This window comes from Ornithodoros turicata, chromosome 2 (assembly GCF_037126465.1).
Source record: "Ornithodoros turicata isolate Travis chromosome 2, ASM3712646v1, whole genome shotgun sequence".
NCBI lineage: Eukaryota > Metazoa > Arthropoda > Arachnida > Ixodida > Argasidae > Ornithodoros > Ornithodoros turicata.
The window spans coordinates 120,949,896-120,971,004 of record NC_088202.1 but is presented as its reverse complement, the minus strand read 5'-3'; the positions used below and the strand labels follow the sequence as shown (position 1 = coordinate 120,971,004).

Sequence of the window (21,109 nt, the reverse complement as noted above, 5' to 3'; positions counted from 1 at the left end):
GCTATGCAAGCCGTAAACACTCTAACACTCTCGTTTTCACGGCACTGCAAGACCAAAGTGAGTGGAAAATTTTCCGCTACGTTGATGATTTATTATTATTATTATTATTTTTTTTTTTTGATACCACACAAAGCTGGGGGAGTCAACGACGGAAATGGGGTTCGGAACGCTCTGAACATATTCCACGCGTGTGCCAGTGGAATGAAATTTACGTATGAAAGAGCTGTACAAGGAAAACTTCGATTCTTGGACCTCAACATGACTCCGACTGATAATCACATTTGTTGGATGTTTAACCCGCGCTCGAAAAGAGCATTACTACCGCACTGTTCCGCGCACACAAAATAGTGAAAAGGTCAATCGCTATGATTGCCTTCTCCACTGGCCTTGAGATATCATGCGAGCATACTGTCCAACACAGTTTTCTACAGCAAATCAGTAGATAAAAAAATAAAAATAAAAGCGGTTATCCGGAAACCATCCTCGTTGAAGTGGCTGATTGTCTGCTAAAGAAACAATAAAAAGGCTGGCAGGAAAAAAAAAAAAAAGGAAAAGGAAAGACGTAACTCAAGCCTCGTATCTCTGCCATATGTGCATACCATGACACATAACACCAAAGAAGTTGGTCTCAGACATGGGGTTCCTGTAGTCATCACAGCCCCCAATAACCTAGTTACCCTCTGCTCGGCGATTAACAAGGTGAAGAAAAAAAAGCAGGATGCACTATTAAGCATAATAAGCATATTAAGCATATTAAGCATAATAAGCATATTAAGCATGGATAGGTCGCAAACAAGGTTGCTGTCTACTCTCTTCCCTTCCCTATTTTAGACTCTTCGGAGTCCTTCTACATAGCCTAATGTATCCCGTTGTCGTGCGGCAAATCGTTTGTGGAGCAAACGCGTAGATGTGCTAACACACACTTAAGGTTTAATTGGTTCACCCCTGAAGAAAGAGCCAGGTTGGCTCCGAAACGTCGGGAAAACCGTTTCGTGGTTTCGTGGTTCGTGTTATGTCTCTCTGGTACTTGAAGTGTGTGTGTGTGTCAACAATAAACCTTCAGTGAGAGTGCGTAGTTTCCGTTGTTTGTCACTTCTCCCTTGTGTTTGCGTCCCTTTTTGCTGCGCGTACTTGCACTTGTACCATACGTGTTAGCTGAACAACGATTTTTCTGTGCGAGGTTCGTACTTTTAAGAGGATCTACTAGACTCTCCACAAATGCTCGCGCGATTAGGGAGCAAGTTTTGGAAAAATCTGCGCAGTTCCTTGTGACGTCATCCCAGAACGCAACCCTACGCTCGCAGGTAACAGATGGTGACGGCGCAGGACGACGTAAGGAACCGTGCTTTTGATTCATTCCACGAGTGGCGCGCTGTAACGATTCCAATCCTCTTACCCCATGTTTATAGTGAACCAGTATATCCCCTCGAAATATTACGACGTCTGTGGACTTCGCATTACGACACTGGTTCCTTTCCACAGCTAATGTACGCGGGCTACAAGGATCGTCGATCCAGACGCGCAACTATTTCCAAAATGTTCTCGTAATATTCTGTAGAAGAGGGATCCCAAACACGCAGCTCGCAATCACCTCTTGTGCGGCCCGAGGGCCTTTAATCACCGAAGAGGAAGTAGATGCCCTCTCAGAAATTCAATGAGTAACTATAGGAATGAAACCAGACCTTCAAGCGCTTCAAGAGGAGTTGTATTACCCTGCATTTCACTGCTGCTCCTGTCCGTGTTAGGCAGCAACTACGTGAGTGAGCACTTATATTGATTCATGAACCTGAAGTTTCGGTCACACCAATAATTGCTGTTCGAGCGCAACCACGCATGACAGCTTTGGAAAACTAACACTAGAGTTTGCAAGCTTATAGAGGCCTTTCTATGTGTCGTCCGTGACAAATTAGATAGGAACACTTATGTACAAGAGTAATTGAATTTTAACTCGTTTACAAGAGATAATATAACAGACCAGGAACCATGCAGTGTCCATAAAATCAGCTTCCTCTCTTCTCTCTGCATTGGGATGCTGAGTTCTTCTCCAGCACAGGACAAATGGACGAACTCTAACCGGACACCTTTCCATCATCATCACTTTCTCATCCCTTCCAATGAAGATATGCAACCATTCCATATCACTATCGCCATGTGCTTTTACATAAACATTTTGTAGTGACCAGCCTGATGCAAAGCAGGACCTACTTCTTCGTATTTTCCTCTACTATCATCATCATCATCGTCATCATTCCATATCCCGCACACTTTTACGTCTTACGCGAGATTACATGCACGGTCCGAAAACGCTGTCTCTAGTTTGGTTTGGCTTTGTTTGTTGGAAGAAAATGTCAAATGGAACTGCCGTCCCTCTTTCAGTCTCAGTCCTTATTATCGTGTCGGTGGTGGGATAATGGGAATACAGCCCGGGACAGTTGGAATCTCGAGGGACTAGCCTCGGATCTGTATAGCAGACGACTTTTTTATGCGACTAGTCCTATTTTACGTAACGTAACTTGCTAGAAAACAGAGTATGCTGCATTTAAAATATGGGGGTAAAAGACGTGTATCTTTGCCCCACCGTAAAAGCCAGCTTCACGTAACCTTGATATTACTTTACATAATGCGCATATATTTTCGTAGTTCGAATAGTTGGTGCGCGAGGAATCGAAAACGATTGTAACTCAACCCGGATACCGACCAAGATTGAGCTTTTGTTATCCGGTTCATGAATGCGACCAAGTCTCTTGCACAGGCTGTTGGGTCGGTACGGTTGTTTCCACGGACGAAGTCATCGTCATTCTAGTATAGGAAACGCGGCTGCAGGTATGGCGTCATTTGCTCTTTTCTGTTTCTTTTCTTTACTCGTTGACTGACATTGGTGACTCCTGCATTGGACGTAATGGGGGCGCCATGTCAGGAAGCGGATGGCCGGAAATGGCGGCAAATAGCTTCCTTTGGCTAGAAGCCCCGATGCTGGCAATTTGCTGCCCACCAGTCTCGCATAGGGGAGAACGAAAAAAGCAACGCCAACACACCGACTTATATACGATATCGCGTACTGTCCCTGAAACCCCCTAACATTTCTCCTGAACCGTGATAGCGGAAGAACCTTTCTGCAAACAGATCTGGAGAGTTGCTTTACATCTAGCGGAGGAAATTGTATTTGCAAACGCAGCGTTTCTTGGAAAGTAAGGGAGACAAATTCAGATTTCGTCTGAGTTAAGGATATGCTCCAAGTATCGTTAATGGGATTCGGAGGCATCAGGGATGAATGTGTTTTTTTTTTTGTATTCCGTGTTAGCGCCGCGATGCAACTGTGACTATGAGTGGCGTACAGACGTGGACAGATGGAGAGAGGACAGCAGGAAGGAGTGGGGGATGGTGGGGGGGGTGAATGCGTGCTGAATGACGCCAAAGACGCGACCACTTTGTTGGGCACTGCAAGTTTTTACCTTTTTTTTCTTCTTTCTTTTCCTTAGCTACGCCGTCTTCTGCTTCCTGTGTCGTGCTTCGTAATTTCGGCAAAGAACCGACGCGTGAACGAAATTAATTGATTGTTCATAAAGTGATAATTACTTAATTGGTCATAAAGTGAATTGTCATTTTAACGGGCAGTATATATGAGATGGACCAAGCAAACTCATCGACGTAACACAATGCTGCGCTACTGTTTACTACAAAATAGGAGGTATTGTTGAACAACATGTTACAGTTTATTTGCAGAAGCGTCTACTTAGATGTAGTTTTCTCCAATCGCACATTCATTGAATGGTACACAACACATTCTGCGTGACTTTCTGTTGCTCCCGTACGACTGCAGCGGGTCAGTAGGACTTGGTGTGTACCGCTCTTTTATGCTTATTTGCGTTCCAAAAACAGCGTCACCAGTCATCCTGATACCCTGCGTGTGGTTTCCAGAGGCGTCATTTGAAACCACGGGACGCTTTTAGGTAAGGAAGACACTTGTTCAACCGCCGGCGGTCGTAATATCGAGGGAGAAATGCACGTGTCCGCCTCTATTAGTGCAACAAATCTCTGTCATTGTCGGATAAGCGAATTATATTAACGAGGAGGATCTACAATGGGAGGGAATGGTTGCAGAGCAAAATGGCAAAAGATTAGCCAGTGTCATATAAACGAAGCTCGACGATACACGCAACGGGGACTCTCTCTCTCTCTCTCAGGTATATGTCTCTCGTCGTATATGATACTGAAATCTCGCTCTCCACGCACCTTCTCTTTTTTCTTCTTTCTGGATGTAGGTGGTTGAGAGCAACAGGAAAGCCTAGGCAAAGTTGGAATAAGGGTAGTGGACCATTAAAATGACGAATTGCATCGTAGTGCTGTCGGAAATAGGAGCCGTATGCAGAGACTGAGTTCCCCTATGTTCGCATTTACGTCCATTGTCGAGGCTTATAGGGAGATTTATTGCGACGGCCATTCCGAGAAATGCTCCAAGATTTTATTGCGCAAACATTTAAAGTCTCCTCTCCCGAACTAGTTGCCTCGTATTCTAGACGGCTGGAGTATGCACAGGAGGTGGTTGAACAATGGAGGAGGTCTGGGATTCCTTCTGGTGCGTTGGAAGAAAATTGAGACATGCTTGCGAAGTAGCGGTAAAGTGCGTCCGATTAACTTAAATGGTTTATGGCAGGATGTTTCGTGGTTAGGAACTGCCGTGCTGCAAGGAAGAAAAGCCATACTCTCTCCATTTTATTGCACTATGTAGCGCTTCGCAGCTCATGTGACCACTTTTGGGCAGTACACTGTGAACCATGGACGGTGCTTCAGCTCCTCACGTGACCCGTAAGAAGTGATCACGTGACCTGCTTGGAGTGGTAATACCGGAGTAGGTCGTCACAAGTTCTCCGCAGACGCTAAGCTATTCAATTTGTTAGACAAACCCCCTGTGACATGAAAAAACAAAACATATCGTGCGCCAAGTTTGAAATCCGCCCCTCGTTTGGATGTGAATGAATACACAACCGTTTATTCCACCTTGTAATCCACCTTATATTCCACCTTATATACCTAATAAATCCGTATCGGCCGATACCTTTCATTCACATAAGTTAATTTTACTTACCGCGTATCACTTCGACGCTCCGATTCTGCGTCTTTCAATCAGTAGGCTACAGCACGGTATTCACAGAGTTAAACGAGTTTGGTTTTGATACAAATGCTACCATACCTACAAACAAAGAACTGAAAAAGTTATTTTTATGAAACGGGAATTTCGCGTGGTGCAAGCCTGCACTCTTTGCATAAAATTGTATAAAGTTGTGTTCAGGTGTACAATTTGTATTATGCAAACATTTGATATCTTTGTTTCCTCCTATGGTGTATACATTTGATGGATTGTGAGGGTTGCTGCTGTACTGCTTTAGAGTCGGGGCCTTGCCAAGCTACATTGATAGGTGTTTGTCCCGCCTCCTCCACTTTGTGGAAATAAATAAATAAATAAAATAAATTTCCGGAAAACTACAGCGGAAGACCCGAATAAACTGCTGCTTCCTAGCTTTCTTCTGCAACCTAAAGGTGGGCGCTTAACATCAATCCTTGTTTGTACAAGCAGACAAACAAATAATCGTGTCTTTTCGTGCACTGCTAGCCGTGAACAATGTCCTGCGGAGCAGCCACAAGATATGCCGTAGCAGACTGCGACGCCTACTAGGTGCCCTCCCTATATCCGGTATACAGTGTGCGTGTTCAGCATAACGCGGGGCGGAAGTTCTGTCTCGTGAGCTGTTTTATGGTTTTTCTTCCACTCGAATATTCCGTGAGGACGTCGTCCGTGTGAATACACGGCAGGGGACAAACGCAGAAACCGTACGAAAGGTAGTACGCAGCGAATGAGTGAAAATATGCAGCTGAAATAGCGAAACCTAATACACAAAGTCATTTCACTTACCGCGTGAATCGTTTTTCTTCCGCCTCGTGGCGCCTGCTGTCGCCCGTAGCCGTTAATTGATTTTGAGGTATACACATGCGTTGGGGGGAGGGGGGGATATGTTTATTAGACGAAAACGGAAAAAAACGCGGAAAGGTCAGCCAAACGGGACGTCGGCTTGCTATTCCAGAAATAAGAAATAATAATAAATAAATAAAAAGAAAAGCTGAGAATTAAAGAAAGAAATAAATAGGAAGGAATAAGAAATAAATAAATAAATAAATAAAATTAAGAAATAAGAAATGAAGAAAAAGAAGTAGGGGGGAAAAAACGAAAAACTACCAGATGATGAAAGAAGGATGAGGTAGATTAAAGACAAAGATGACAAAAAAAAGATGACTAACAAACGGTGAAAGAATGATGAGATGAATCACAGAAGATGACTTTAAAAAGAAAGCATGAGGTTAATGGCGTTGGGCCTTTCTTCAAACCTGCCCGCTACGGCGTGCTATTTATATGTATGCTGACCTACCTGTACGCTTACTTTATGAATTGACTATGACACAGCGTGAATAGCTTGCACCGCGTAACAATAACACCACTCCTCAGGCTGAGCTCAATAAGGAAAGCATAAAGTCACTGGACGTGAAAAAGCATCCCCCATCCCCCTCATCCACTTTGCAGGACTACCAGGCTTAGCGCCGAAAACTGCATTGTTCTACAAAGCCCCCGTGGCTTGTTCTCAGCACCCTACCTTCTCCCCAAAAGAAACTTGTCTCTGAATGTTGGCATTCCGAAAGCTTGATTGGAAAAGCAATTAAGCCTCATTTGGAGCCGTCCCGCGGTGCCTGTCTTGTTTTTAAGCACATCTCCCGGGGAGAGGCTCGCGAGGATCGCCGGAGCTCAACGAGATGCCTTAAACTTACCGCTGATGATATATGCACGGTTTTCCATTATCAGTTGACGGAGTTTGTGTCCTCGGCTCCCATGAGACGTAACGCTATTTGCATGATTACGGTGAGTAAGGGTATTGAGAATCCCGAATAAGCATGATGCGTGATAAACGTCCCAAGGGATCGAACGCCGGGTTGATATCGGGAGAAAAATCAGTTGCATCCACTTGGAGGGATGTACGGGGTGTTACCCTATACAAGTACACCCGCGCCGGCGTGCCTTCTTCCCGCAATTACTCGATGCAAGTGGAAGGCCGTGTTGTCTACATATAAAGCTCTTAGGACATTCAATCCTGATAAATTTCGAAGTAATTGTGCAGCGCAGCACAAAGTTATAATCCGAAACGCGCGATTGCCGTATCAAAGCAATCAAGATGGCGGGGTTGCGAAGGGCAAATGAGACCCTGCTCCACAGATGGCGACGTGTCGTTTTGGCAGAGACGTCTTCGTGATTTCCGTGTCTTTCAGTAAGCAGACGATATCCGTTTCGACTGTCGTCTGCTAATTACATAGGCAATTTCATTTCTCAAGTTGTTCATTTCGCGAGCGAGATGCGACAGTTCCGCGAAACGGAAATGTAAACCACAAATAACTTCTGAACCATCGCATTCCCATCCTGCTGGCGGCATGTGCGGCACGTCGCCGTCTGCAACGTCTCAGCTGCCCTTCGCAGCATCGCCATCTTGATTATAACGCACTTCGATTACGGGAATCGCAGGTTTCGCGTTATAACTTTGCGCTGCGATGTTCTCCGAAATTTACTGGGATCGAATGCCCTTCAGAGTTTTGTATGCAGACAACACAATTGGCAAGTGGTCTCTAGTATCCTAAGCTCTGTCAAGGATTCTTCAAAGCGTTCCCCTTCGTTTTGGTTCCGTCACCCAAAGAGAAATTCCTTGTACATCAGATTCGCTTGGAATGCCCCTGAAGCTTCTCAGCAAATTTTGTGGCGTCGGCGCGATCCGCTTCGTTTGCGAATTGTAGCGTGTTACATAATTGTAGTGTGTTCCTCCCTTCTTAATTAACCCGACGTTACCAAGAAGGTTGCGGCTTGGATTTCTTCGGGCTGCGTCTTTAGATTCGTCGCAGTAGAAAAAGTTTTAACTCACTTTTCCACAATTACAAAACTTTCCAGAGGTCGCCGAAAACACCGAATTGGGTGGGCTTGGGTGGATTTGGTATACTTGTCATCGAAGCTGGTACCCAACTGCTAGTCGTCGGCCCGGTGTCATTCGGTAGATTCCATTGCTTGCTTTGCGTTCAAATCTTTACTGCTTGAACCTAGCGTTCGAAGCTTCAGACAGCAACGCTGCCACCATATCACGAGTGGGTGAACGTGGTTGTGGGTGGTATTTCCGAGCGATCTGCCTGCGTGATTTCTTCACTGACTTCATCTTCTTCCTCCTCACACGGAAATGGCGTGAGACTTCGCTCTGAAGACAACAAAGCGCGTGCTTGACACGTTGCACGTCTTCGCCTTTCTCTAACTTAGATACATTTTAAAACCCACATTACAGTTGTCACATGATGGGTCTGGAACGTGTAGAAAATATCAGGTTAGATTGCTTTCCGTGGGATAACGTCATCCTATAGAACTGTCATGGCGAGCACAGTTCAAGGTCGGCTGCCAGGAGAAAGCACTCAAGGGTGAGATTGGAAGGGTGGCGCTATCTTAAAAATTTGAATCGTTGGCTGTACAATGCCGAGTGGAAAGAGCCGATTTGTCCGGAACTCGTTCGAAACTCACTCAATGTGATTAATTCAATCCCTCCCTTTTATTTCATATTTTTTTGCCAACATCAACATATCCCAGTCTCCATAAGAAACCTGAGCTTGGGCACTAGGAAGAACGACAGACACAAGCTCAGGTTTCCTCATCTATGGAATTCATGCGCCAGCTTGCCTACACTTACGCTGCATTATCTCTTTTTTACTGTCTTTCACAGCCTGCTAGAAATGTTTAGTCACGGGAAAACATTGGAAACCATGAAGACACATTGGCGTGATTTTTTATATGTCTGTTTTTCTTTCTTCCCATAGCAACGCTGTTAACTTGGACTTGGTGCTGCTGCTATTGCTGTACGTTTCGTTTGATGAAAAATATTCAGATTTGGCGACTAGCTAACCGCAATGCAACGAAGTCAACAGGTCCTGCCCAACCAATTAGTAGCCTCTCCCGTGCAACCCATGGGCGGTCTTCTTCCGCACTGGCGCACGGGCCCAGCACACAGATACATTCAACGCTTGCGTGGTTAAGCTTAGTTTTCGCCGATTGCGTTTAAATACAGCTACAGCATTTGTGTAGATATTGATATGCAGTGAACTCTAATTAACGTCGTTTATGGAAACTGTAGAGAAATTCAAACCAGGAAAATTGATATATATATTTATTTATTTATTTTTTATTTATTTAAAGTACCCCAAAGGCTCATAAGAGCGCTACATGGGGGAGTAGGATGATACAAGCATGTCAACAACACAAAGACGATGAAAAAAAGTACAAAACACTGAACCAGTCATATTGCCTGGCTGGCACGAAAAGTAGAGCATACAATAGAAAACCATAATAGTACATTATAAAAGGAATACAGACATCAAACGGAAAGTTGGCCACGGAAATTATCCTAGTCAACGAGCTCAGCTAGGTCAGAGGGAAGGTCGTTCCAGTTAATTGCGGTTCGACAAAAAAAAATGATTTCGCAAAGGTGTCTGTTCGACATTGAAAACGATTTACTTTGCAACGATGGTCGAAACGTGGGAATATAACTGTAGAGCGGGTAAGCGGAGAAATGTTGCTGTGGGATACTGTGGACGAACCTGTGATAAAGTGACAACCTGGCGACGGTTCGGCGACCGGCCAGGCTAGGGAGCTCAAGTAGCTGTTTAATTGCCGTTACCGAAGAACTTCGGGAGTAGTCGCTGACAATGAAACGAGCTGCTCTGTTCTGGACAGCCTCTAAAGCAGAGCACAAGTACCGCTGAGGGGGATCCCAGATAGCTGAACCATACTCCAATTTGGATCTAACTAGAGAACGCATGCTAATTTTCGGATACCTTGTGGGGCCGACTTAAGGTGACCTCTAATGTACCCCAGGAAGCGATTAGCATTCTTAATTATTGATTCGATGTGTTTGTTCCAAGTTAAATCCTGGGAAAGATGAATACCGAGATATTTGTAAGAGTCGACCCTGACAAGAACGTAGCTGTCAAGCGAATAAGGAAATGAAAACATTTGGTTAGGACTGTGACGAAGAAAAGAAATGAGGTTACATTTATCAAGATTAAGAGGCATGTCCCAAGTCAGGCACCAGGAGTGAATTAGATGTCATATTGTAATGCAATCTGGTCAGCAGGTGATGAGATTTTCCTATAGATTACACAGTCATTGGTGAAAAGACGTATAGTGGAGGAAATGTTCTTAGGGAGATCATTGATGAAGATTAGGAAAAAAGGGGACCAAGTACCGAGCCCTGAGGGATACCAGACGTCACAGCAAAGGAGGAAGAAGGACAGTCGTTGCACATTACAAATGAGGAACGGTTAGTGAGAAACTCGTGGATCCAGTTGTAAAACTAAGGGTCAATATGTGTCGCGGTGATCTTTTCGAGAAGGTAATGGTGAGGTACCTTGTCAAACACCTTGCAAAACTCTAGAAAAATGGCGTCAGTTTGTGAGCGGGTATCCGCATTCATGAAGAGGTCGTGAAGAAAGCATGCAAGCTGTTTCTCGCACGACCGTTGTCTGCGGAAGCCATGTTGTAGCGGGTAAAAAAAAAGTTGCTCTCCTCTAAAAACTGCGCAACGTGAGAGTAAATAATGTGCTCCAATAATTTACAACAGGCACTGGTCAGCGAGATCGACCGGTAGTTACTGGCAACTAAGCTGTCGCCTGACTTAAAGACTGGAACAATCTTCCCTACTTTCCAATCATTCGGCAGCACAGACTCCTGTATGGATTGGGAGAATATGTAGGAAAGGAAGACACTCGAAATTTCCTTTGTCATGCGTAGAACTTTAGTATTGACGTCATCAGGCCCTGAACTCGTGGATGGCTTCAAAGATTCAATTAATTTACAAATGCCCGGGGCACTGATGCTGCCTAGGTCTGCACAAAAATGAAGGGGAGTATACTCGCAATGGTCTTCGTGACTAGTAGCGAAAACCGATGCAAAATGTGTTGCGAAAAAATAAGAGTTGCAGAGTTGCAAAGTTGCAATAAGTTGCAAAAATAAGAAAGCGGCCATGTTAGAAGATACCAGGTTCCCACTGGAGTCAGCTATACGGATTATGTTATCTTTTCGGGGGGATATCTCCTGCCAGAACCTTCTTGGGTTATTGATTAGCAGAGAGGTAAGTCACGATTGAAATATTTGTTCTTAGCTTTCCTCAGCGCAGATTTATAAGAACTAGTGCACAAATTGTACTCCCTCCAAGAATTAGAACAGTTAGAGCTCTTAGCCTTCCTAAATAGTCGCTTTTTCTTATTACGCAGTGCCCTGACTTCGTTATCAAACCAGGCCGATTTTGGATGGCGTCTTATACGTAATCTAGGAACATGTAATTTTGTAAGGCGGTTGAGGGTGTCACGGAAAAGGCACCAGTTATCGTTAACAGACCTCTCATAGAAACCCAAAACAAAAGCATCATGGAACATACGTAGACCATCGTTAATCGCGTCAAAGTTTGCGCGTTTGTAATCTCTGATTACCTTCGTTGAAGTGCCCCTATGACGGGTAGGAGTGCTCGATTTTAACAAGAAATGTATGAGCTTGTGGTCACTCAACCCATCAAAAACAGAAAGCGATGGCACGTCATCAGGATGCGAAGCAAAAACTAAATCAAGTACAGCTTCCGAAGAAGATGTAATTCGCGTAGCAACAGACACAAGTTGCTCTAAGTTGAACGTTAGAGACAGGTCAACCAATGCGGCACCACTAGCAGATGAGCGAGCTCTCACACTGATCCAATCTACATGAGGATAATTGAAATCACCGAGCAGAATTAAGTGATGACATGAAAACTTGCTGACAATATACGATAAGGAATCGTGTATAGGGACTGTACAAATGAGTCAGGGGTACCAGGTGGTCTGTAGCACACGCCAATAAGAAGATTAGGATACACTTGTGACAATGACACCCATACAGATTCTATTTCAACGCTAACTTCAATATGGGTGGGCGACAGTGTTTTCTTTTACTGCAATTAGTACACCACCTCCTCTCCTTCCTTCTCTATGACATTTAAATATATGGTAATCGGCAAAACATGGGTTAAGCTCAGCATTACAGACATCAGACGATAACCACGTCTCAGTTAAAATAACAATGTCCGAGGAGCAGTCATACAATAGGCTACACAGGGCGTCAAGTTTGGGCATGACGCTTCTAATGTTCGTATAGAGCACAGAGAGCGATGGCACTGTTTCAGTGATGACAACGGGTGGAACAACATGAACATTATTTTGCTACGATGGAGTTTCTTTAACACAAGATTCTTCCTGGTTATAATAGTAGCTCCTGGATTCGATGACTAGCTTGTCGTACCTCAGTTTGAATGGAACAGCCTAGCTGTTGCCAAACTCGACCGGTTTCTGCCGGACGAGTCGAGTAGCGGCAGAAAAATCATTGGAAATTCTTAGGTTCGTTCCCTTAAGAGCATGACTGGATACGAGTACCTTGTCTTTGAGTTTAAAAGAACAAAACTTTGCAACAATGGGGCGGACCTTATTGGCATGATAAGAACCTATGCGATGTACACGTTCAAAATCCGACGGTGAACACTGGATACCAAGTTTACTGTTACACAGATCGATGACCTTCAATTCGGACTGAGACCGTGTTTCTCCAGCTACGTCAGATAGCCCATAAAAAATAAGGTTAGATCTTCGAGAACGATCCTCAAGGTCCCTCACGCGTGTTGAGGTGGCACTGTGGGATAGCCGACTCTCAGAAATGTCCGTTTGAATGCTGTTCAGAATGTCTGATTGAGTGCTCTTAAACTCTGACAAGTCTTTCTCAACTGAGTTCAGCTTAGAGGATAGGGCAGATAGGGCTTCATCGGTGGATTGCTGTCTTTGTTGGAGTGATTTCACATCGGACATTAATGTGGTTACATTGGTATCTAGTCTAGACAGTACTTCCAACGCAGTGGCTAGTTGTTCTTCCTGAGCCTTTGTCATCTGGCCAGGATTTGTTTCGACATCACCAGATAGTAGAACCGGTAACCACACGCTGTTGGATCGAGGCACATGAGGGTTGCCGAGCACTGGGGCTATCAGCAGCTGTAATGCAATGAAGAACGGATGAGGCATACTGCCGGAACCGCCGCTGCCGTTCCCACTGAAGTCAAAGTCGATATATATATATATATATATATATATATATATATATATATATATATACGAAGTCGATATAAATACTCTGTCAGGTTCGATCGTATGTACCAGGAAGTTGCAAAAGTCGAGTTTACGGTAGTTCATCATATCCTCCAAACGCCCATTTCCACCGACATCCCAATTCAACCAAAAGCTCTTTTCCTCCAAAAAAATATTCGGAGGTTCTGGGCTTTCGGTTGATCTGGGCATGCGGGTGGCAGTGACCCATATCCCCCAAATGATATTTTCATCCAAGCGCCCAGAACCACCGAAAGCGGGATACTTCAAAGGACACGCGTCCACCGTTTAATAGGGAGAGGAGGAAGGGTGAGCGGTTCCCAAGTATGCGGGAATTCGATGTACAGCTCGAGACAGAGTTAACTGGAACGCCACTTCGACTGTCAGAGCTAAACTCGGGGAGAGAGCAACCCTAGCGGCTCTTACGAGAAATAAAGGCAAATAGTGTTCCGACTGTCCCACTGTTGCTGTGTTGCTGTGGAGGTGTAAGCCTTGCCATGAGCTATTGACTCGGCATTGGCCTTAGCTGTGGTTATCATCGCGATGTTTGTTTGTGTTTGCGGCGATTATGCGAAGGTGTATGCCGGCTGATATCGCACGGATACGATGCCTTTATCTCATTGATACACGCGAAAGTGGTCGCGTTCGCTCAGTGGGGCATTTTCAGATTTGTGATAAAACAAATGATGCACGGGGTCTAGTGGAAAATTTATTGGAGTTACTGTCTACCTTTGCGCGTATTAAAGAGATAACAGCATCGTATCAGCGTGATATCGGCCAGCATACACCTTTACATAATCGTCTCAAACCCAAACAAACATCGCGATGATAACCACCGTTGAGAGTAATGCCGAGTCAACAACTCATGCCAAGGCGGACACCCTCGCAGCATCGTGGCGAGTGGTGGTCATTTGGTGGCAACCTTTTTTTTTGCCAGATTCCGAGCAGTCAAGCAATATTGCATGTTCGCGTGGCACTTTCCGTGCGCCCGGAATTTCCCAGCTATTACTTTTTTCGTCCGGTCTCGAAACGATCGAGCAGCGGGTCGCCCAACTATAACGGTGTCGTCAAATCCGCACTGCAACGGTGGATCTCATTGGACCGCACGTCGAAGTTCACGTTATTTAGCAGACGACAGAACCCGAAGACAGGCGACCGCGATGGCCCTAGCGTGATCCAAGTGTACGAATTCTGCCCTGATTCAAAAAGGATGAGGCGAGCCTGATCCTAAAACCGCCAGATCCCTTCCACTCATGTTCGGGTGGCTACTGTCACATGATCCAGCTCCGGAGCCGACCTAGCAATTTTCGAGCGCCAGGCAGTGTTGTAATTAAATGACCACCACAATTCGCCATAAGTAGGACAGTGGAAACATTATTTCCCTTTATTTCTCCTAAGCGCCGCTAGGGTGATTCTCTTCCCGATTCAGCGGTCGAAGTGGCGTTCCAGTTAACTCTGCTTCGAGCTGTACTTCCTTCAACTCGCCAGAAAGGGTCACGTGGGTTCCTGACTGCTGCTCATCCGGTGCTCAAAATGTTCTGTAGCATGAGGTATGCGGTCCGTTGATTTGCACAGCTTCTCTTGTTCCCCTGCTTACTAATAATTCTCCTTAGAGATGTAACATATATGACTAATATAAATATGAGAGCTGATGCACGAGATCTATATTAAAGAAGCTTGATCGTAGTTGGATAGAAATGACACGACACTCGGTGTGTACAAATGAGATCGCGTTCAAGAAGTGATCTGAACGAAGAGGTATCCCGAAAATGAATTTTATTGGTATGCACGTTGCTGACGGGAGAAGCACTATCTTCGGAAGGTCATGGAAGTCCGCGTGATGATTCACGGAAAAAGAACATGGTGGGAGTGGTATGTTCTGTGGCTGGAACATTTTGCGGGACGGCGGAAAACAAACAAAACTCAAGCGCCTTCAGAGGAGATCGACAGTTCAGGCGATATGTTGGTTTCATGCATTCGTACTGTTTGCAGCTTTTCCTAGGGGTTGTTTCAGCCGGTTAATAGAGTGTTTTCTGGACGTCTGAACTGCATTAACAGAACGCATAAAAAAAAGTAAAGGAGGAGGTCCTTTTTGTAACCTTCTTCGAGACCTGTGAAGTGGGCGCTTTGTTACTATATTTGCTTTCCACTATGATGACCTACACAGTGCCTGGAGCCCGGTCACTCACACGGAAAAATATCTCTCTGTTCGGATCGGATCATTTTTTGAATGCGATCGACATCAATAATTACCAGTTTCACAGAACGGTACTTACCTGATTGGGAAGCTGGAATTATACGAGGCACACGGAGACACTTACTATCATGGTTTACGATTGCTTTTCCTCTCGGTCAGCGTAACTTAGCGGCAAACTTCAAAGAAAACTTGTAGACTCTCTCCATAGATGGTGCTGCCCGTCCCCGTAGTCCGCGTGCTCGTCTCCAGCAACTTCATCTTCCCGAGTGTGTTGTCGGAAAAAGGGGGCAGCCCACACGTCCCCAAGGACGTATGCCAAGCGGATATCAGTTAAAAGGTCACATAAGTACTGAGCCAACATTTATTTGTCACCCGAGATACTATCCAGAAAACTCCTCAAAGTCCAAAACGTTCAACCACGTTCAACCATTCAACTTGCCCACAGCGTCCATATGCTGGGAGGTGCATCATTATTTATCTGTTGCGGTCTGCAACGGACAAAAGAGACGTGGTTAATATGATAGCCAAATGTGGGGAGGGTGGGTGGGACCATGATAGTAAGTGTCTCCGTGTGCCTCGTATAATTCCAGCTTCCCAATCAGGTAAGTACCGTTCTGTGAAACTGGTAATTATACTTCGGCCCCCGTCGACACTTACTATCATGGTTTACGATTGCTTGTTCAAAGCCAGAACCTTCCGTCCAAAGTCGGCCCGTGGGTTAGACGGTCTATTATAAAACCGATTAAATGTGGAGGTGGATGTCCAGTCCGCGGCTTCAAGAATTTGGTCGTCTGTGACGCCCAGTTGAGCCGCTTTTGATGTGGAGGCACCTCGAGTCGAGTGCGCTGAGAAGTAGGTAGTGTCAATGCCCGCCTGTGCCAAGGTGCGTTTAATCCAATTAGCAATTGTGTTTTTGGATGCCCCTCGGAACGGCTTCTGGGTCGTGATGAACAAACGAGACGTATTTGATCGAAGGGGGGCAGTTTTTTGGAGGTAAGTCACTGCACACTGGATTGGACATATAACATCGTTATCAGGAAAGGAGGGGATGAACAGACTAGGACGGGAGTTACCCGGCCTTGATGTCTTCCTCAAGCCCTCTAAAGCCCATTCCCAACCATCGGGAGCTCGTTTGATGCCAGAGATCGGCAGCAGGCTGAGGTCTGAAGACCTCGAAGCAGAAACCAGGGCAAAAAGTGTCGCCAGCTTATAACTTAGCTGTCGCAGCGAAATGTCAGAATTTGGGCCTAATTGAGTCAGGAAGGACGTGACTCGGTCAACAGACCAAGTGAAAGAATATCGGGGCGTTGGAGGGCACGAGTTAAAAATGCCACGCAGAAGGCGAGAAACTGCTGGATGTTCACCGATCGAAACTCCTTGAACCGGTGGAAGAAACTGCGATAGGGTGGATCTATAACAGCACACAGTGCGATAAGCTAAGCCATTCTGGGAATGAAGGGAAGCTAAGAAATTCAGAACTTGAGCTAAAGACGGAGAAAATGGATCAATGTGCCGTTCGCCACACCAGCGCATCCATTTTCTCCAGCAGGAAGCATACGCTGATTGTGTCTGCTTCCTCCAGGAAGCCCTGAGGAGGCGAGTTGTGTCTTCCGAAAGCGCGTCAACAGCTTCGGGTGGCTTGTCACCTTCCAGGCTGCTAGAGTTAGGCTCCCTGTTTTCGTGAGCGGGTGGGGATGGAGGTCCTGATCTTGGAGAAGGCCTGTTGACGCCGGTAGGAGGCGAGGGTGGTCGCAAGCGTGTTGTAGCAGAAGGGGATACCATGGCTGTGTCGGCCACACTGGGGCTATTATGACCAAAGTCGATGGTACTTCGCGTAGTTTGAGAAGGCACTTCCCTACCAAACAGAACGGCGGGAACGCGTATAGACCTTGTTTGTCCCATGTCTGAGTCAGAGCGTCGATCCCCGCCGAATAAGGGTCGGGTTTCAAACTGATGTAATGAGGAACCTGGAAGTTGGAACAACCTGCGAACAGGTGCGTTGTAAAGGGGCCCGATAGGTGTGATATATTCTCGAATACTTCCGGCAGGAGTTTCCAACTGCTGGAATCCCGGAACGTCCGTGACGCCCAGTCCGCCTGAACATTCCGAGCTCCTGGAAGGTGCCTTGCGTGAACCGAGATGCCCTGCTTCAGACACCAGTCCCACAGACTCTTCGCTACTGCACATAGATGCCTTGACCGTAGACTGCCTTGTCTGTTTATGGCTGCAATCGCTGGAAATCCCAGATTTTCGAGGGTCGAGACAGTCAAGTGAAGCTGAGCCAGGAGTGTTTGGGGCTCCTGATGCAGTAGCAAAATGTTGTCCAGATATATGACCATACGAATTCCCTGGGCTCTCAGAAAAGCCACAACCGGTTTCAGCAATTTGGTGAAAACTCTGGGAGCCGATCTGAGGCCGAACGGTAGAGCAGTCCACTGAAAAAGACTGGACTTCCAGTTGAAACACAGCCACGGCCGGTCCAGCGGGTGAATCGGTACAGCGAGGTATGCATCCGCCAGGTCTATCCTCACCATGTAATCCTTCGGCTGTATGAGAGGGCGGAGTGAAAACAAGCCCTCCATCTTGAAGTGCTCGTGGCGGACGTATCGATTCAGGGCTTTCAGATTTATTATCGGTCGTACCCCTCCGTCCTTCTTGAGGATAGTGAAGAAAGGGGACAGACACTTCACCTGGCCCCGATGAATGGGTGCGACACCACTTTTCTGCAACAATGCTTCCACTGCCTTCTCTCCCTGGGGAGAGGTCGACGGGAAAAACGCGAGAGGTTGAATCATGGGCTCGGGTGGCGTTTCGAATTCTAATCGGTACCCCTGCACTGCCTGTAACACCCATGGGTCCGAAGTGATGCTTTTCCAAAACGGGACACATGCTGCTAATTTCCCTGCACCACGGTGAAAGGGAAAAAATGTACTTACAGCCAGGCTCTGCTGCCGCACCCCTCGCTCCCGAGCTGCGAAGTGAGGGGCGTTGTCGAAAGGGCTGTGGCCCGGCTGCGGAAGGGGCCCGACCTCTTCCACCAGAACGGCTGGTTGGCTGTTCCCAACGAGGCACCTTCGATGGTGGTTCGTCGAAGGACCGGCTGAATGGCGTAGAACTCGATTTAAGAGCTTCCACGGCTTTCGCTTGCTTTAGAATTCTGTCGAAAACGCCATCAGCGAACAGGAAACGCCGCCCGAATACAGCACCGTCGTCCGGCTCCTGAGGTATTACAGACCGCAAGCGGGCAGGTAGTTGAGAGACGAGGAAGCGTCGGCGTTCTTCGGACAGGAGGTCAAAGGTATGTCCGAGATGTACGACTGCTGCTGCCACCCGATCGGCTACTTCCTTTCTTGCATCAACAACTGGTACACCGGACGAAACTTCCAATCACGGAGGGCCCGAAATGACTCCCCGAAAACATAGATCTAAAATGTCGATGAGTGGAGCCATTACCCAGGATAAGGTGCCTTGGACATCCCTGAGAGCAGTGTCCCGACGAAACTAAGCCCGTATTTATTAGCTCCGAGTTAAGTTTGGGCACTCGGAGACATGCCAAGTCTGGCAATTTGAACAATTCTCTGGCTCGTCTTCGACGTTCGACTCTAGACTCCCCGGCCCAGTTACTGTGGATGAATTCTTCGATTGCTCGGGAACACTGCCGCTGAGTAGAATCCGAAGATGCACCCAACCAACTTGGTGTAGATGTGTCATCTGCCATGTAGGCGACAGGAGCTGACTCTGTAGTCACCTGGTTCCCCAGCGGTATTGTAGCCGCAGGGACGGAGAGCCCCGAGTGAGGGCCTTCCGAAGTCAAGGGGTTGGGCTCCTCCTCCTGAGCCGATCGCTCATCCTCAAAGCGGGGATCCCATTCAGAGGGATAGTCCCCAGATGGATCTGGTCTGCCTTGTTCAGAGAGAGTGACTTCCGTCTCCGCCCTCGGAGGGAATTGTTCCAGGATGTGATTTACAGCTGGGGTGAGTCCGGCCAGGATGGCTTCTAATGCAGTGAGTCGTTCCTCAAGTGCCATTGCGTGGAGAGGACGCAACCTAAAGGTAACCGCAAGGAGCAATGAAGAATTAGATTAGTAAGCATTGACTGGTCCCGACGGACCTAAGGCCACGACGGACCTAGCGTTCTAGGTCGCAACGGACCTAAGGGTTGCGGGTCACAGCGGACCTGAGTGTTCTAGGTCAAAACGGACCTGAGGATTTTAGGCCACGGCGGACCTATGGGTTCTAGGCCACTGCGGACCTATGGGTTCTAGGCCACGGCGGACCTATGGGTTCTAGGCCACGACGGACCTATGGGTTCTAGGCCACGACGGGCCTATGGGTTCTAGGCCACGACGGGCCTATGGGTTCTAGGCCACGACGGACCTATGGGTTCTAGGCCACGGCGGACCTATGGGTTCTAGGCCACGACGGACCTGAGAGTTTTAGGTCACGATGGACCTGAGAGTTTTAGGTCACGATGGACCTGTTGGTTGTAGGTCACGATGGACCTGTGAGCTCTAGGTCACGACGGACCTAAGGCCACGACGGACCTAGCGTTCTAGGTCGCAACGGACCTAAGGGTTGCGGGTCACAGCGGACCTGAGTGTTCAAGGTCACAACGGACCTGAGGATTTTAGGCCACGGCGGACCTATGGGTTCTAGGCCACGGCGGACCTATGGGTTCTAGGCCACGATGGACCTATGGGTTCTAGGCCACGGCGGACCTATGGGTTCTAGGCCACGACGGACCTGAGAGTTTTAGGTCACGATGGACCTGTGGGTTGTAGGTCACGATGGACCTGTGAGTTCTAGGTCACGACGGACCTAAGGCCACGACGCACCTAGCGTTCTAGGTCGCAACGGACCTAAGGGTTGCGGGTCACAACGGACTTGAGTGTTCTAGGTCATAACGGACCTGAGGGTTTTAGGCCACGACGGACCTAACGGTTTTAGTCCACGCCGGACCTAAGGTTCCAGGTCCCAACGGCTTAAGTATGATAGCCCACCAAAAGCAGTCCTAGATTAATGTAGAGATTAAACCTACTAAGGGTAGGAAGGGACAACTTACCTGAACTAACAAAACAAGGAGAGAGAGAGATGTTCGAATTAGCGAACGAAAACCACGTTGCCGCTTAGCCACGCAAACGAGGGAAGATGAAGTTGCTGGAGACGAGCACGCGGACTACGGGGACGGGCAGCACCATCTATGGAGAGAGTCTACAAGTTTTCTTTGAAGTTTGCCGCTAAGTTACGCTGACCGAGAGGAAAAGCAATCGTAAACCATGATAGTAAGTGTCGACGGGGGCCGAAGTATAATACCTTTCCTTTGCAAACTTCACTTCTGACTCAGTTGCAAGATTGGATTCCCGCACACCCAAAAACAGCTCAGCCTTCCTCCTCTCCTTGACAAATAGAGGAATCGTGTCCTTTCAAGTATCCCGCTATCGGTGGTTCTGGGCGCTCGGATGAAAAGAGCTTTTGGGGGATATGGGTCACTGCCACCCGCGTGCCCAGATCAACCGAAAGCCCAGAACCTCCGAACATTTTTTTGGATGAAATGAGCTTTTGGTTGATTTGGGACGTCGGTGGAAATGGGCATTTGGAAGATATGAGGCCTAACCGAGTTGATACCCCTGCGGTTTCAGTGTTCATAGAAGACCGTGAGAGTCAGCCATCATTCATG

The 21,109-nt window shown here is 47.0% G+C and overlaps 2 protein-coding genes and 1 long non-coding RNA gene across 5 annotated transcripts in view; 1 reads left to right on the top strand and 2 right to left on the bottom strand.

Annotated features, from left to right (window-relative positions):
- Positions 1–8,275, bottom strand: part of LOC135386013 (insulin-like growth factor-binding protein complex acid labile subunit) — a 146,416-nt gene extending 138,141 nt beyond the window's left edge. For both annotated transcript variants that reach the window (XM_064615705.1, XM_064615707.1), the window contains exon 1: positions 7,953–8,275. The gene's annotated coding sequence lies outside the window, so the exon portion shown is untranslated. The remainder of the gene's footprint in view (positions 1–7,952) is intronic.
- LOC135386012 (protein timeless homolog) overlaps positions 1–21,109 on the top strand; it is a 301,575-nt gene that overhangs the window by 160,836 nt on the left and 119,630 nt on the right. The window lies entirely within an intron of this gene.
- LOC135383996 (uncharacterized) lies at positions 15,781–18,952 on the bottom strand. The gene is made up of 2 exons (XR_010420195.1): positions 18,370–18,952; positions 15,781–15,921 (listed from the first exon to the last, which is right to left on the bottom strand). It is a non-coding gene; the product is annotated as an uncharacterized LOC135383996 (long non-coding RNA).